Here is an 11,903-nt window from a genome sequence, read left to right as displayed (position 1 = left end):
GGTTAAGCAATGGAATAAATTACCTAGGGAAGTTGTGGAATCTTCATCATTGGGGATTTTTAAGAGCAGGTTAGACAAATACCTGTCAGAGATGGTTTAGATCAGAGGTAGGCAAACTACGGCCCGCGGGCCACATTATGGGACTTTCGTGCCCAGCCCCTGAGCTCCTGGCCCAGGAGGCTAGCCCCCGGCCCCTCCCCTGCTGTTTCCCCTCCTCCACAGACTCAGCTCACTCTGACGCCAGAACAATGCTCTGGGTGGCAGGGCTGCGAGCTCCTGCTGGGCAGTGCCGCTGCAGAGCCGTGGCCTGACCCGGTGCTCTGTGCTGCGCGCTGGCGTGGCTGGCTCCAGCCGGGCATGCGGCTGCCTGTCCTGGTGCTCCAGGCAGCGCGATAAGGGGGCAGGGAGCAGGGGGGGTTGGACAGAGGGCAGGGGAGTTCAGGGTGGTGGTCAGGGGGTGGGGGTGTGGATAGGGGTCGGGGTGGTCAGAAGGTGGGGAACAGGGGGGTCGAATGGGAGCAGGGGTCCCGGGGGGGCAGTCAGGAAGGAGGGGGGGTTGGATGGGGCGGCAGGGGGCAGTCAGGGGTAGGAGGTCCGAGGGTGGTCAGGGAACAGGGAGGGGTGGATGGGGCAGGGGTCCCGGGGGCGCTGTCAGGGGACAGGGAACAGGTGGGGTTGGATGGGGCAGGAGTCCCGGTGGGGCCGTCAGGGGGCGAGAAGCAGGGGGGGTCGGATAGGGGCTGGAGGCCGGGCCATGCCTGGCTGGGTGAGGCACAGCCTTCCTAACTGACCCGCCATACAATTTCGGAAACCCGATGTGGCCCTCAGGCCAAAAAGTTTGCCCGCCCCTGGTTTAGATAATACTTAGTCCTGCATTGAGTGCGGGGGACTGGACTAGATGACCTCTCGAGATCCCTTCCAGTTCTATGGTTCTATGAAAGTGAGAAGGTCCTACAGGTAATTTGGGTTAATTTTATGCAGGGCTTTGACAGTCAGGGTCAAACCCTTGACTCTGACCTGGTTTTCTACAGGGACCCAGGGGACAGAGCGGAGTGCTGGGGCTGAGGTGCTCTCAGCAAGCTGCACGGCTGAGCAGGAGGCGCTGCCGTGTTCTGAACCAATTGCTGAGTTTTAAAGGTCAGTGGCTTGAAACTGAGGTGCGGAGAACTACAGAACTCGTACTTGGGCGTTATGAATGCATGAGGCACGGTGCTTAAGTTTGAATTGGAGAGGAGGGAATGCAGCATCCTCTCCAGTCATAGAAGCAAACAGATTTTTTTTTGTCTGTGCAACCAAGGCTATTTGGGTATCCAGAAGCAGGAAGTCACCCAGGTGAACACCCAGACAGCTCCCCCAACCTGGAGCAAATATTCACCAGCAACTACACACCACACTTACCCAGGAACCAAACCCTGCAACAAAGCCCGGTGCCAACTCTGCCTGCATATCTATTCAAGGGACACCATCATAGGACCTAACCACATCAGCCACATCATCAGGGGCTCGTTCACCTGCACATCTACCAATGTGATATATGCCATCATGTGCCAGCAGTGCCCCTCTGCCATGTACATTGGGCAAACCGGACAGTCTCTACACAGAAGAATAAATGGACACAAATCAGATGTTAAGAATTATAACATTCAAAAACCAGTAGGAGAACACTTAAATCTCCCTGGTCACTCAATAACAGACTTAAAAGGGGAAATTCTTCAACAAAAAACCTTCAAAAACAGACTCCAATGAGAAACTGCAGATCTGGAATTAATTTGCAAACTGGACGCCATCAAATTAGGCCTGAACAAAGACTGGGAGTGGATGGGTCACTACAAAAACTAATTTCCCCCTGCTGCTATTCATACCTTCTTGTCAACTGTTTGAAATGGGCCACCTTGTTTACATTGGCCTCATTAGCACTACAAAAGTGATTTCCACCTCTTCTTGTCAACTGTTGAGAATAGCCCACTTCCACCTTAATTGAATTGTCTCTTTAGCACTGACCCCCCACTTGGTAAGGCACCTACCGTCTTTTCATATGCTGTGTATTTATACCTCCCTACTGTATGTTCTACTCCATGCATCTGATGAAGTGGGTTTTAGCCCATGAAAGCTTATACCAAAATACATTTGTTAGTCTCTAAGGTGCCACAAGGACTCCTTGTTGTTTCTCCCTAATCTGCTAGTCTATGTACCAGTCTGATAAATAGGCAAAAGTGGCAGACAGAAGTCCTCTAGAGCCCTCAAGTGGTTTGCTTTGAATACTACAGCCTATTTACTTTGAATGTTCAGTTCAAAATTAGCCATGAAAATTGAGGCTAGATTTTGATTTCAGTTACACCAGTGTAAATCTGAAGTAATTCTGCTGATGTGAAATAGAATTATTCTGGATTTACCCTGCCATAATTTAGATCAGAGTCAGGCTCTTACACAAAAAGTTCCTCATCACTGGAGTTATCTTCATATCAATTGAAAATACCTTACCATGTTACTGAGCTATAAAAATGCTAGCATGTAGTAAGTATACCAGTATCAGTGTGGCTATGCCACATGTATTCCTTATGATGGGCAAAATACCTGGTGTAAATAGTTGCAACTCCACTGAAGCCATTAAACTAGAGATATCTGTATGCATAACTGATGGAAGAGCAGGGGAAAAGCAATGTATTGGCAGATATTTTAGCTAGAACTTTGTACATTAGGAAGGGAGATGGGGCAAGAAGAGTTAAATAGTTCTGAGTTTTGCCTTCCTGGGGAAAGACTACGATTGCAGTTGTGTTAACAGTAGATGCAAGGGTTTTTGAAAAGGTTGTACATCAAGACCAGCTTTACTAGGATGAAATTAGCATATGCTTATCTTTAAGTATGTGCTTAAATCCTACTGGCTTAATGCTTTTCTGAATCAGGGCCTTGGAGCAATTTAATAGCTTCTTGGATTCTGCTCAGAGTAATGCCCCTTTAAAATTTATGATGTATTGTCACTTTATATTTTTCTATCAATATGGGGAATTTTAACTTCTGTAGGAACTTTTTGATGTCAGTTAGGACTATGTTGTCCGTTTGTCCACTTTTCCTGTAAATACTGTTGTGCTTTCTCCCATGCCACTGCTTTTACTTGGGAACGCCCCCCAGCAATATTCTCAAAGCCATCACCTTATCCTCTTTTAAATTCCTCTTTAAAATTTCCTTTTGCTGTGATGCCTGCAATTCACTGCCACCTGGCACTGGTTAGGCTGGTGATTGGTTGAGACTGCTGTTATAACTAATTTATGCTTGCACACCTGTCCCTAATCTTGTCCTCCCACCTCCCGATTGTCTGTTTATTCACCTGTTGCCCATTGTCTAGATACTAGATTGTGCACTGACTGGGGAAGAGATGCTCTCTGTGTTACAGTATTTATTTGTGCAGTGCCTAGCACAATTGGGCCCTGATCCCTGGCTGTGGTGTCTAGCTACGATTCAATATCAACAATAATATTAATTGTTGTTCCTGTACCTTTTATATCTATTAGCTTTTTCAGATGAGAAAAGGTCCAGTTCATTTTTAGTCTGAGTTACTTTCTACAAGAGTTTAGTTGTTACGGTGGCTCTCCCATGCCTTACACCTTGTGTAGTCATTTAGGCTTGTGCAAAGTTATGTGTAAAATTCTACCCTATTAGAATGGTAACATTCTGCACCCACTTTGTACTCCCCGGCCTGATTCTTCACTGTCCTGCTTTGGGTAGCCATTTATACCTATGCAAAAGGGATGTAAATACTACTCAGGACATAGGCCCTGATCCAGCAAAGCACTTCAGCACATGCTTAGCATTAAGCATTGGAGAAGTCCCATGGGTCTGATCTAACTGATTGAAGCCAGTGGGATACTTTCCAGTGGCTTTAATGGCAATTGGCTAAGCCCCATTGATTTCAATGGAGCTACTCGTGTGTAAAGTTAAGCATGTGTTTTAGAGCTTTTCTGGACTGGGGCCATGCTGTTGTTGCAATTTGGTTCTTTACTGGAGGCTGCTAGGAGACTGCTATTTCTGTGTCTGTTTTTGTGCTAATATTGGTCTCAGAGCTTTTTTTAAAGCAGAAATGTGTCCTGTGGGTGTTTCTGTGGGTGTTCCACAGCTCCATGTGGGAATGGAGCTAGAGGTCTGTGCTTATGCAGTTGAGAGGTAGGTCTGTATCACATGGTGCTCCCTGTCCCTTTGAATATAGTCATTCCTGGTGAACAGGAGCAATTCTTTATCTCGTCCCCTTGGTAAAGAAAGGTAGAACTTTACAAGCAGATCCATGCTAGGTTCAAACTGATTAGAAGCTTCCACTTACTTAAGCTTTCACCCATCTCACCAACTGTTTTCATCCATACCATCTCCAGCACAGACCTATATCTAGTTAGAAGTGGATACTACTCTATTACAACTGTTCCTATGTGTCTGCCTTTAATTCATGGCAAGTTGGGGGAGAGATCTAGATGCAGATTTGATGGAAGCAATTGTGTTATGGAAGATGCTTGAATTGGCTTTTCTTTTTTACTTCTTAATCACAATTTTCCTCAATATTATTAAAATACATGTGCCAGGATAAAATGTTTTACAAGGATTTCTGCTAATAAATTCCACTGGGATTTAGCTAAAGCCTAATTACTTCCTATAATTGGTATGTGCCACATTGGGAGGCTCAGGCTAACTGCTGATTATGAATTGTCCTTACTTTGCTAATGTTTGCATTTTATTTTTGGCAGGTAATATTTACTGAGCCAGATGGTGGCCATTACCATATTCATAATGTTTTGTGTAACTGCTGAAAAATAAAATCGCATATGCACAAATGGAGTTTCTCGCCGATGCAGCTACTGCCCAAAGTGACTAGACTGTCTGGAAATTCGTAAGAACCTTTTCTAAGCTCCTACTTTCACAAGTGTGAGCCCTCACGTTCCAATGGTGGTGTGGCACATGTGCGTACCACCATAGACGCACATTAGTTTCCTGGCGGTGGCTTGAATTCTGGCATCTGCCCAGTCTCGTTTTAGTGGTGCCCATTCAAGCGAGAGTGGGATATTGATGATCTTGTGCAGTATAAATCGGGGATTTTTTTTGCGTGGGCTCATGTGCTCTCAGACAAGCACAACTTTAGTCCCCAGAGCCTGCAGCTCCGAATGTCTCTTTCCAGAATGTTTACGTGACAGCTTATAGAAACAGGAAAAAAAACGTACCATGAAGCCATCTCCTACTTGCATGTCTCTCTGAAAGACGTTGTGTAAGAAGAGCTATTAGAATATTTGATGATGGGGCTTGAAGGTGAAGAGAACTTCAGTCTTTATAGGGATGAAGGGAAGGCAATGAACTGAGTCTACACGTTTAAGGGTAATATTTTGGCAGTGGAATTAGGGATAGATTGGACAGGAAAAAAAGACATTGTGGCAATCAAACACCAGCATTGAGAGGAAGAATGATTTTGCATTGAAGGTACTAGACTGGGATGCAGTGGATCTACGTTCAGTTCCTACTTTTACAACGTTGAGTAAATCTCTCCATTCCTTAGTTTTCTCTATTCCTTAGTTCTCCATCGGTAAAATGTGGGTAATCATACTTCTTTTCCCAACCCTTTGTCTGCCTTGTCTATTTAGACCATGAGCCCTTTGGGGGCAGGGATTATCTCCTACTGCATGGCAGGTACAGAATCTAGAACCATGAGTCATAGTCTCATATGGGGTTTTGGGGTGCTACGGTAATACCAGTAATAAATAAAAGTGGATCAGAAAAGTGTCTAAGCATCAACTGCGTATAGTTATGTGATATCTGGTTTCTTTTTTTCTGCATCACCTACATCTGTTACAATCTTGAACGCAGTGACAAGCAATTGCTCTTACATTTTGTTTTACATAAGGTTAGAAGAATGGACAGACAAGGTAATATATGAAATGGAAAATAACATACACCATATTTTTCTGGATGAAAATTACTACAGGAATATTGGCAAATTGTTTCCTTAAGGAGCATTTCAGTGTATCAAGGAATGTGTTTCTTATGCTGAAAGAGAAGGGATGGCTAAAGGAGGTTGCCCTCCTCCAACAGCTGTGAGAGGAGGACAGTGCTGTTCAGCTGAGAGTTTTCACTGTTGCTAACTTGGACAAGAGGCCATTTCTGGCCCTACGTCATGGGCGGGGCAAGAATGAGCCAAAGAAAAGAAAGACCGGTCACTGACTATGTGTTTTTCTCCGTTTAATAAACATCTATGGAAAGTTATGTACAGATGTCACGCAGCCGCTAGCTCCTGCCAAATTGCCATTGTAGGCCTTGGTTTTGCAGTCTTCTGGGTATCCCTCTAGTAGAGCAAAGAAAAGGCCGGTGTGCAGCAGCAGCACGGCATGCAAAAAAGTCTGCAGAGAGCCCGGTCTGAGAGGTGTGAGTTGCCTCATTCATCTCTAAGTTTCAACTCTGATGCCCATTGATGATGATTTAAATTGTTAACTATTCCGTTCCTCAGGTAAGAGTGGAGAGGGAGGTTCAGAGAGAGGAGTGGTGAAAGTTTCCTAAAAGTGTGTGTATGGGGGGAGTGGTGCCTGAACTGTTGCCCCGCCCCCGCACCGCCCTTTCCTCTGAGGCCCTGCCCCACCTCTTCCCTTGAGGTCCTGCTCCCATGCCGCCTCTGTCCCCTGCTCACTCCTTTCTGTCCCTCCTCCTGTCTCTCGCCCTTATGGCCAGTAAAAAGTGATGGGGCTGTAGCCCTTTGACCCTGCCACTTCCCCTCCCCAGTTCGGGTGCTCCAGCTCACAGACCTGCACAATTTACTGAGTGATGTCTCATTGTGGTGCCAAAATTGAGTGGCATTTAGGAGATTTATTTTGTTTTATTTTATTTTATTTACTCTGTATTTTTTTCTCCACTCAAGAAGGAGCCAAGCCCAAGGAGCCTAGAAGAGGCCATGGACATGTTCAAGCCCCACGGAGGGCAAGTCCAGCTCAAGGAGCTATTCTATTGTACATAGGTTCTTATATCATGCTCATCACTGAAGTATCAGAGCACATTCCAGGAGTGCATTGAGCAATGTGACTAACACTTGTCATTTGTTTGTTCTCCCATCCGCTCTCCTTCCCCTGGCTGTCCAGGCTGTGCTAAATGCTCCCACAGTTGACACCCATGCTGTGTGGAGGAGGAAGTTGCTTGATTCAGATGAGCATGGGGCAAGAGGTGGACCTGGTATAGGGATAGTAGATTGAGACAAGTAGCTGGTGGGGGTGGGGGGCAGACAGGGACTGGGAGTTCAGGTGGGGGGCAACTGAAACTGGCTGGGCAAGGAGACTGGAAAAAAGGAGGTAGTGGAGAGAAGGGAACTGGGAATGGCTGGGTAAAGAGACTGGGACTGAGATGATAAACATGAGGATTGAAGACTTGGATTGGCTAGGTCAGGAGAATAGGACTGGGATGAAGAACCAGGAGTGGGAAAGAGGCAGGATTGAAACAGGGACAGGTTGGAGGTAACAGGGCAACAGGGGTAAACACTGGAAGAATGGTCAGAAGAGTTTGTGCCGACTAGAGTACACTCCCCTCCAGAGCTCAAGATTCTTGAGTCTTACGTTTCCTCTGTCCTCAGCAAATGTCTGTGAAACCCACTGGCAAAGTGTGTGTCTTATCTCCCTATATGGCTGGTCCACATAGAGGATGACAACCCACTGTTGCTATCAGTTACTCTGTTGACTGCCCTGGAAAATTGGATTCTATCTCTGCCTTGGCCAAAGAGTCCCTGTGGGATGCTAGGAAAGTCACTTAAACCAAACTTTTTAGAGGTGACCATTAATTGTGTGTTCCTCATTGTCTGGCTGCCTGACGGGAGACCCTGGGGCCTGATTTGCAGAAGTGCCGAGCGCTCCCAGTGGCAACTGGAAATCAATGGGAGCTGTGTTTTAAACATATCATGTGCTATATAATGCTTTGTACTCCGCAGGTGCTAGATGTCTCAGATTGGGCACCCACAATTAGTGGACACTTTTGACCTTAATCTCCCTGTCTCAGTTCCTCATCTGTAAAATGGAGATAACACCACTCCCCTCACCTCACAGGGAGTTAAAAATAGAAACCAATTAATGGTTCTGAAGCACTCAGGTACCAGAGGGATGAATGCCATAGGAAAGTCAATGAGAAAATTATGAATTCTGTCTTCAGAGCAGAGATTGAACAGTGTGCAGTAAATATGGTTTATGGGAACACATCGAACAGTGAGGATACAAGCAGATACCGAATAGCTGCTCATTAAATAAATCACCATCCATTCCATGGACTGAATGAAGCAGGAGGAGTCCTATGGAAAAAGTAGTATTTGAGCATGTAATAAAAAGATTGTATCATAATGAGTATGCACAAGGGGGCTGAATTAAGGTTGCACAGATAACCTAAATTCTGGCATTTCCTAACTATTCAGTGCTCAACTCTGCAACCTTAGTAATGTTCTTTTAACATAGTTTTTGTGTGTAATAAATAGGTGTATGGTATTTGCCCATTTAGCCTGGGGCTTTAACAAATGCTGTTCGTCTGCAGGTATTTTACATACAATTTCTTCACTGTCAGAGGCATAAATACATTTGCAATTCCCTGCCTACCATTTTTTTTAACGTTATTTTGACTCAAATTTGAATGTATGTTGTGATGTTCATTGTTATGAAATCGTGTGATTGTACAATGTATAGAAATTGTTAGCCTGAATATGTAGCTCTGTTGTGTAGTAAGAAATCGGAAGCAGAATTATTTGGTATTAATAGATTCTACATAGTGTGTCAAAGTTATATTGTGTTGAAAAGTTACTGATATGAGAAAAGTGCATTTCAAGTTTTTATTCTGTGTTGATAAGTGTGCAATTTTTTGCAGTTTTGAGGGTGTAGAGTTAAGACCAAGTGGGCATTGTAAATCAGTTGGAGAGAACGATAGGTGGTTGTGTGGCAGTGTGAAACTGACTGACTGAGTATCCTAGTTTGATCTTCTCTTTCAGGAGATGGACAAAAGTCAGGTGACTGTATTGTGACTTTTTTAGGTCTGTCCCCAGTCTTTGATCCCGCTGGCCATGAGGTACTGCTGGTACAGGGTAGCAGCTGAATACGCATCAGCTAGATTCAGCTACAGCTAAACAGATTTATTGTCTGTCTGTCTGTCTCATTAAGGTTCTTCTTCTTCTTCTTCTTCTTCTTCTCAGAACCTACTCTTTTTGTGACCTGTGTTGTGTTATACAGGTCAGGCTAGGTGTTCCCTTCTGTCTTTAACATCTATGAATCATTGGTAGGCACGCATCCTGCGGTCTCAAGAGGCCATGGGTATGCGCCTCTGAGTAGTAAAGAATTTACTCAGTTATTTTTATGGCAGCCATGTCTGTGGCTGAAGAGACTCACTTGAGAGAGACAGTCTCTGCCACAGCTGACACATTTGAAGGTGATGTTTTGCCCCTTTGGACTCTGCCTTCTGCAAGCTCTTTTCTCCTTTGCTAAGCTGGATGGCTTCCTCTTGTAACTCCGGAGATCTTTGTTAAGCTCGTTTCCAAAGGCTGCGGTTCTGAGTGTGATCATCCCAGTTATCCACATCCAGATTCGTTTCTTCGAGGTCTCACTTGCTCACACCCTTGAAATGCAATTTTGGGTACTGTTTGGGTCTTTTTCCAGATGCCAGTTCGCTATAGAGGATGTCCTTTGGAAATGATCATCATTCATTCTGCTCACATGCCCAAGCCAGAGGAGGCATCTCTGTTTGAGGAGTGTTGGTATACTGGCCTGATTGAGCATCTCAATGCTGGTGACTCTGTCCCTCCAGGAGATTCCAAAGACTCGATGAAGGCAACAGCATAAAGTATGTGTTTTACAAAAAGTAATTTGCTTTTTTTATATATATAAAAGTGACCATTGTATCCTATCTCCAGCAGATGGTGCTAAAGTCTTAGTATTGTGCTTATCAAATAAGAGTCGTAACAAAAATAAAGCATAAGGCTTTGCTAGAATACAGAAAAATTAAATATGCGAACAGAATAGTGCCACTTATTTTCAATGGATACCCTAGTTATATGGTCCTGGTTGCATATAATAATATTCTAAGATATTTTCACAGATGTGCACGTTAGGGGTCAGCTGCTCTTACTCTTCAATATCAACAGTATTTTGCAATTCTACAGCATCTTCCATCTGGACATCCCAAAGTTCCTCACAAACAGAAACTTATTTAACCACACAATGTGCCAGAGAGATTGTAACAATTTCTCATCTCCCTTTCTACATGTGTGGAAAGCAAGGCACGGAGGGTTATCCACAATCACACAGGAAGTTTTGGGTCAGGCTTTTCTGTCTCCCAGTTCTGGCCTACAGGATAATCCTTTGTCCCTTAGGTCAGAATCCTTTCCCCAGTGCCTGTAAAAACAGTCAGAGGAGTCTGATCCATATGACATGTCAGAAGTATTGAGCCCAGTCACATGATCCAACTCTGCCATCAGAGACTGAGACTTTATACCCTGACGTGAGTCACTGATTCCATTGGCTATTATTACAGCGCTCAACCTGACTAGTTCAGCTGAGTACTGGGGAACGCTCCCAGTGGAAGAGGGAGAATCTTCTTATCCAAGTCAAAGAATGGTAGTGGAGCCACTCCATGCCGAGCACCAGGGTGGATAAAAATAGCAGCATTTAATTTTATTAAAAAATCCGATTTTTAAAATTTAAATTGGACTTTTTATTTAAATGAGAAACAGGTTTATTTATTTAACAAAAGCTATTTACAATGACATTTGAATTTGATAGCCTAAACTTATAATCTATTAAAATCATTTACGTTAAATACAAACAATAATATTAAGCAGTACATATTTACCTCCAAGCTTTAAAAAAGTCATACTGCTGAACTGGCAGTAGTCACTGGCTAACCACCTGAAACCCTGTTTGCTGAAATACTAAACCAGCTTTTGACAGCAGTAGCCTCCTCTGCAGGTGCAGTGAAAATATTTTCTTCATTTCAGTTTATTCAATTGGTTCAGTTCAGTGACTAGTTCGTTTAGTTCTTTCAAAGTTAAGAAGTGAGTTGGGAGTTGAAAAAGCAGTTTCCTCTTCCAATCTATGAATAAGCATTCAGTGTGAGAGGATGAGAGCTAGTAGTTTTAAAATCTTGAAGGACATAGTGATCAGAAATAATCAGTTCAATGACAGATAATACTTCCTTTGTCTAATAAGTCAGTTAGTTTTAAAAGCAAAACATGTTCTGATAAACTTTTTTATGAACTTTTTTTCTTGTATATCCAGCACATTTAAGGGTAAAAATCTGTTTTTGGTCATTTTTAACTGAATTTGAATTTTCATCCAGACAGAGCTTGACACAAATCCCAAGTAAAAACTTAATCATAGCGTATGCTCCTGATTAGCAGAAAAAAACACCACATTTAGTCTAAAGGCTATATTTAGTTGCAAATCATCACATTTTAATGGTTACCTACCAATGAGAATCAGCATTTCTTTAAAAAATATACTATAAAGTATAAATGAAAACGTGATTAACATCAATGACTTAAATCAAGGTTTCAGTTCCAACACTCCATTTAATACGCAGTGCCCAGGTAAGGGAAGTATCAGATATTAAACTGATAAGAACAGATACTTGATTTTAGCCAAGCCAAGAAGCAAACAATGATAAAAACTTCCAAGATCTTCACGTCTTAACTAATGTAACATCAACCACTGAAGGCTCCCAAGAAAATGATAGAACAAACCTCTTGAACAGTATTAAACAAAATCTTTTAATAGGGCTATTAAGAACAAGTATCATAGCTGAAACAGTTTTAAAATCTCATTAACATTTGATGATATAAATTGTTTGTTTACTTTTTGTATTTCACTCAGCTAGGACAGTGAAATCTCTCTCTCTCTCTGCTATCTATCCTCTGATACTTATTACTATTGTAT

General features: G+C 43.3%; 1 non-coding gene across 1 annotated transcript; it reads right to left on the bottom strand.

The window, feature by feature from the left end:
* Positions 1-11,440: 11,440 nt before the first annotated feature.
* On the bottom strand, positions 11,441-11,625 carry LOC140905670 (U2 spliceosomal RNA). Its single transcript, XR_012156913.1, has one exon. It is a non-coding gene; the product is annotated as a U2 spliceosomal RNA (small nuclear RNA).
* Positions 11,626-11,903: the final 278 nt, after the last annotated feature.

Source organism: Lepidochelys kempii, chromosome 1 (genome assembly GCF_965140285.1).
Source record: "Lepidochelys kempii isolate rLepKem1 chromosome 1, rLepKem1.hap1, whole genome shotgun sequence".
Classification (NCBI taxonomy): Eukaryota; Metazoa; Chordata; order Testudines; family Cheloniidae; genus Lepidochelys; species Lepidochelys kempii.
The sequence above is the reverse complement of the archived record's forward strand: the minus strand, read 5'-3'. Positions and strand labels throughout refer to the sequence as shown.